The sequence below is a fragment of the Chrysochloris asiatica genome, unplaced genomic scaffold (genome assembly GCF_000296735.1).
Source record: "Chrysochloris asiatica unplaced genomic scaffold, ChrAsi1.0 scaffold00005, whole genome shotgun sequence".
NCBI lineage: Eukaryota > Metazoa > Chordata > Mammalia > Afrosoricida > Chrysochloridae > Chrysochloris > Chrysochloris asiatica.
Window position 1 is genome coordinate 4,348,363 of NW_006408523.1, and position 6,621 is coordinate 4,354,983.

General features: G+C 42.6%; 1 pseudogene; it reads right to left on the reverse strand.

Annotated features, from left to right (window-relative positions):
- Positions 1-6,135: 6,135 nt before the first annotated feature.
- The window catches only part of LOC102821462, a 10,664-nt pseudogene continuing 10,178 nt past the window's right edge, over positions 6,136-6,621 (reverse strand).

Here is a 6,621-nt window from a genome sequence, read left to right on the forward strand (position 1 = left end):
GGACATATTGTCCGGAGGAAACAGTCGCTGGAGAAGGATGTCATGCTGGGTAGGGTGGAGGGTCAGAGAAAAAGAGGAAGACCCCTAACGAGATGGATCGGCCAGGTGGCATCATTGATGGACTCAAGTGTGGCAGCGGTAGTGAGGTTTGCCCAGGATCGGACATTGTTTCCTTCTGCTGTGCATGGGGTCGCTATGAGTCGGTTCCAACTCGATGGCACCTGACAACAACAACAACAATAGAGAAGTTAATTGCAAGGTACGAGGTCAGCAAGCAAACTTCAACTGGGTTTCCATATACCATCAATGGGAAATCTAAAAGTTAAATGGGGGGGGGATTCATTAATAATAATATCTAAGAGAATAAAATACCTAGGAATAAATTGAGTAGCGATGTGAAGTGTATGTACAATGAAAATGAAAAACTAACTGCTCAGGGAGATCAAAGAAGACTTAAATACATGGAAAGATGTTCAAACTACAAGGTCTGTTTGAACCGCAAGGTCATTGGTTCAAACTCACTAGCCACACCTTAGAAATCCTATACTGGGTCACTATGAGTTGAAACTGACTCGATGGCATTTAACAATAACAGGGGGATAGAGGTCAGAGAAAAAGAGGAAGAGCCCCCAAGGAGATGGATTGACAGTGGCAGCAGCAGTGGGCTCAAAGTATAACAACAGCGGTGAGGAGGGTGCAGGACCAGGTGGGGTTTCGTTCTGCTGAGCAGAGGGTCGCTATGAGTCGGAACTGACTCAACGGCACCTAATAACATAAAAGATGACTATACACATGGACCTCATCAGATGGAATACAAGGAAATCAAACTGACTATAATCTGTGGAAAAAGACAGTGGAAAAGCTCCTCTCATCAGCCAAAACAAGAAGGAAGATTCCCAATGAGATGGGTTGGCACAGTGGCAGCCGCAGTGGGCTCGAGCAGAACTATTGTGAGGGTGGTTCAGGACCGGGCAGTGGTTTGTCCTGTTGTGCAGAGGGTCACTACGAGTGGGAACCAACTCCCTGGTCCCTATCAACAACAGCGTCTAGAATCATAGCAACACTGAAGTCACTACACAGTAAGATAAACTGACAAATGAACAGAGATTTGTTGTTGCTGTAGCTAAGTGCCTTCAAGCAGGTTTCAGCTCACAGCAACCCTGTACAGGGTTTCCAAGAGGTGACTGGTGAATTTGAACCGCCAACCTTGTGGTTTAGTGCATTATTCTACAGTGCCACACCAGAACTCCAAATGGAGGTTTAGGGTCATAGTTTTATGGAACATTCCAGCTAATTGGTCTAATAGTGTGTTTAGGCCTATCTTCTATCTCCTGGTTTATTTCATGGTGCCTGGGGACTTAAAGGGATTCCTGTGTGACACTTGCAAGTGGTCATCCAAGGCATGACAATTGGTTTCTGTTTGCCTGGAGCAACAGAGGAAGAAGAGTCAGGAATAGCTGAAGGGGATGGAAGGTGTGGTTAATGGCCTTGTGAACCACTGCCTCCTTTGTCATCATGAGGCCAGAAGAACTGGCTGGTGGCCAGCTACCATGACTGAACATTTTGATCAAAAATTACACAGAAGAATCCTACTTCCAAGTGGGGAGATGCAGAACGGAAATTCAAATTCTCATGAAATCTAGACATCGTGGATCCATGAAGGGTGGATGAATGGAAACTATTGCCCTGAGATCATCTTTAATCCATAAACAACAATATTCCTTGACGTTTAAAACCAAACATAGTCTAGATTAACAAGTGAACAAGAGATCTTGAACATTCTGCTCATTTCAAAATGATCTATTTGAGTTACAAGTGACAAAAGCAAACTTAAAAGATTAGATAGAAACCTTAAGTTGCTTGTTATTCTTGTGAAGTGCCATCAAGTCGGTTCTGGCTCATAGTGACCCTGTATAGGGTTTCTGAGGAGCAGTTGGTGGGTTTGAACTGCCAACCGTGTGGTTCACAGTCCCATGCTGATCCTACAGAGCCACCCCAGGAGAAACACATAAAAGGAGGGTAAGAATGGTGTCTACAACTTGAAGAATGTAATCAGTATTATAAATGGTACGTGTTGAATTGATGTATGTTTCGCTGTGTATATTCTCAACAATAACAACATAATAAATAAAATGGAGGGAAAAAGAAATGCATTCATTAATTATAAAAAGACATATACATTTGAAACAGAGATGAATGAGAAAGAGTAGATGACCCAGAGTTCAGAGATGGTGGTCCTTACCAGAGGTCAGGGTAATTAATGAATGTCATCTTGTCTTCAGTCTTTAGTGTTCAGTGTGCCAAATCTATTCTTGAGATGGTCTCTAAATTCAGATGTATCTACTCACGGTTGTACTTTGGCTCTTATGTTGTTGTTGTTATGTGTCGTGGAGTTGGTTCCGACTCATAGCAACCCTGTACAGGGTTTCCGAGGCTGTAAATCTTTACAGGAGCAGACCGCCTCATCTTTCTCCCACGGAACCGCTGGTAGTTTCGAACTCCCGACCTTGAGGTTCGCAGCCCGATTCGTAACCACTACGCTACCAGAGCTCCTTGGCTCTTATGGGCTTGTGTTAATTTTCTTCAGCTTCAATTTGAGCTTGTAGATGAGCAATTGGTGATATGTTCTGCAGTTGACCCATGGCCCTTGTTCTGACTGATGATACTGAACTTCTCCAGCATGTAGTCTGATCCTGTACACCTGTATAGTTACTGTTTTTGTTGTTGGAAAAGGTATTTACAATGAATAGGTCATTGGTCTTTCAAAATGGTGTCATGTGATCTCTTGCAGATTTCTATCTCGAAGACTGTATTTTCCAATTTCTAATCCTTCTTCTTTCCAACTTTTGCATTTCAATCATGAGTAATTATCAATGCACCTTGATTGTATGTTTGGTCATTTTCAGACTGCAAAAGTTGGTAAAAACCTTCAATTTCCTCATTGTTGGCCTTAGTGGTCAGTATGTATTTTGAATAACAGTGGTATTAATTAACTGGTCTTCCTTGTAGGCATATTGATATTATTCTTCACTGACAGTGTTGTACTTCAGTCTAAATCTGGAAATGTTCTTTTTGTTGATGAGTAAGATGCTGATCCTCTTCATTTTGTCATTCCCCAACATCGTGGATTAGATGATTGTTGTTGTCGTTGTGCCTAGAGTCTGTTCTGATTTTGAGTCAGATCATATGTTTGTCTGACTTGAAATGGACAATTCCAGTCTATTTTAGTTCACTGAAATGTCTAGGATATTGATCTTCAAGTATTCCATTTCATCTTGACAACTTCCTATATTCCTAGAGTCAAACTTCATACAGTACATGTGTTTGATTACTAATGGGTGTTTGTAGCAGTGTCTTCTAATTTTGATTCATGCCACTTCAGACAATGAAGGTCCTGAAAGCTTTAATTCACAACTAGAACCAGTTACCACCAGTTGCTGTTGAGTCAGCTCTCACAGCGCCCCCGTGTGTGTCAGAGTAGAATTGTGCTTACAGGGTTCTCAGTGGATGGTTTTTCATAAGTAGATTCCACTCATGGTGTCCCGTGTGTGTCAGAGTAGAACTATGCCCACAGGGTTCTCAGTGGATGATTTTTCATAAGTAGATTCCATTCATGGTGCCCGCTGTGTGTCAGAGGAGAACTGTGCTCCACAGGGCTCTCAGTGGATGAGTTTTCATAAGTAGATTCCACTCATGGCACCCCCATGTGTGTCAGAGTAGAACTGTGGTCCACAGGGTTCTCAGTGGATGATGTTTCATAAGTAGATTCCACTCATGGCACCCCCGTGTGTGTCAGAGTAGAACTGTGCCCCACGGGGTTCTCAGTGGATGATTTTTCAGAAGTACATTCCACTCATGGTGCCCCCGTGTGTGTCAGAGGAGAACTGTGCTCACAGGGTTCTCAGTGGATGACTTTTTCATGAGTAGATTCCACTCATGGTGCCCCGTGTGTGCCAGAGAACTGTGCTCACAGGGTTCTCAGTGGATGAGTTTTCAGAAGTAGATAGCAAGGCCTTTTTCGTCTGAAATGTCTCTGGTTGGACCTGAATCTCCACCATTTCAGTTAGCAGGAGAGTGTCTTAACCATTTATACCACGCAAGAACTCCATTCAAGAACCAAACCAAAAAGGAACAAGCATCGAGCTGATGCCACTTATAACCTCCCCATTAGAAAGAGTAGAACTGCCCCATCCAGCTCCCAAAGGGCAGGTTTCTGAGTCTCCTGCAGTATGGAAGCTGACTGCCGCATCCTTCTCCTGCGGTTAACAGCCTAGCTCTGAACCACTGCGATACCAGGGTTCCTCAAAACCAAATCAAAAACATAAGAAAAATCATAAGATTTGTTAAATTTTACTTAACAACCCAGAAAAACATTGATTTTTCAACATGTTACTTTAAAAGTACTGTGTACTGGTTTTGCAAATTAAAGTTGTATTCTGTACTCAAAACTTTCCTTTGAACAATAAAAAACTTCGCAATAATGATTACAATTACATCATTTGATTAAGGTACAACCCTGCCCTTTTTCAGTGTGATTTTTCCAGAACCATAAACCAAAACTCAGCATTCCATAGGCAACATTTTACCTCCCTTACCTTCCCTGGTGTCCCCTGTCACCACCAATGTACTTTGGTCTCCATTCATTTACCTGTGCTTGTCTTTTTATGTAAGTTGTTGTTGTTGTTAAGTGTCATCGAGTGGTTCTGACTTATAACGACCCTGTATAGGTTTCCAAGGAGTGACTGGTGGGTTTGAACCACCTACTTTGCAGTTCAAACCAACCTTGAGGTCCAGTGCTTATCCTACAGCGCCACACCAGAATGCCTACATAGCCTAGGAAACCCTTTGGGACAGTTCTACTTTGTTACATGGGGTCACTCTGAGCTACAAATGACTCGACAGCACCTAACAAGCAGAAGAACCAGGGTGGATGAGGAAAGGATGAGGGAGGAAAGAGAAATGGAGAAGTACAGGAGGACGGCAGGGATTTCATATGAGAGGGGCCCTGGAAGGGGATTCAAGACATCAAAGGCAACAGTAACTACATGGATCTGACAAACTGATTCTTTTCCTTTCATGTTCTATGATCCAGCAAACAGCTATTCCACTGTTTTGATTTTTTTCCCTCAAGGAACAAAGATACAAAAATACACAGGAAATGCCTTCAGGGGTAAATGGAAGCAAGGCCCAGAGACTGGCATCTCGCATTTGAATACGTCCTTCTGGAAAGTTCATTCTTTCATCCACTTAGTCATTCAAGAAATACCTACCGCGTGTCTACCATGTGCTATTGGTCTTGCAAAACTCTTATCATTGATTTCCAGCATCGTTCCTGTCATCGAGGTCATATTTTCCAACTGCGGATCCTTCCTTTTTGATTCCAACCTTCATATTCCAATCACCAGTAATTATCAATACATCTTGATGGCATGTTTGATCAATTTCAGACTGAAGAAGTTGTTAGAATGCTTCAATAGCATCCTCACTGGCTCTTTAGTGGTTGGTGCATAAATTGGATTAATAGTGGTATTAACTGGCCTGCCTTGAAAGCGTAGGGATATTATCCTATCACAAACAGCATTGTACTTCAAGACAGACCTTGAAATGTTCTTTTAAAAACAAAAACAAAAATAAAAACACCAAGCCATTTAATTGTGTCTTTGAAGGTAAATAATACATGGAGCTGGAACCCAAGCCCTGACAATGGCCGAGCTACAGGTCTAGCGTCCTGTGGTGCAGTATCTCAGCGCAGAGGGCAGAGCACTTATGGAATTCATACGTCCCACTGAGCACCTTTGCAAGCTGCCAGGAACAAACGTGGAAAATGCAATTCCTGGTTTTATAAGAATGTGAAGTACCAGGTTTGATGGGTACTCCCCCTCACTCTTCTCACACAATCTTTAGTGGGAGCTGACAACCATTTCCCCAACTCCTACCAGCCTTAGCTGCAGTCTAGTTATGAGATCAGTCCCTCTCTCTGTTCCCTTCCATGTAAGGCCACAGCCAGAGTGACCGAGGCAGAGACCGCTCATCAATACAGCTTTCAACAAACACTTAAAGTGAAAACAACCCTCTAGAAGCACACTGTTTTCATTTATAGGATTTTAATTTACAAATTTAAAAAAGCTACATGTTTCATTTTTTCTCTTCTTTCTTTACAACATTCTTTTCCTTATTTTCCTCTTTCTCTTTGTCATCGTTCCTATCCCTTTCGCTCTCTTCTTTTTCCTGCCTTTCTTTCTTCTCTGCATCTCAGTTGGCAATCTTGTTGTTAATGAGGTTGTTCACGGCAAACACAGAGCAGATCAGTGAGGCCAAGACGATCTCCTTCAGGCTGACGCGGGGCAGCAGGTTGAAGACGTCTTACAGCTGGTAGATGGTTCTGTGGTTGATGGGCAACTTGCCTGTGGCCACTTTCTCCAGGTAGCTCCTAATATCCAGAAGCTTAGAGTTCAATCCCTTCAAACCATGGACCTAGTTTATGAACCGCTGGGAAAAACACTGTAGTATCTTTGATGTCTTGGAACAAGTGTTCAACTCCAACTTCCTCACCTCCTCTGTTCCAATCTCACTGGTTACATGCTCAAACATTTCTTTCTCTCTCTCTCTTTTTTTTTTTTT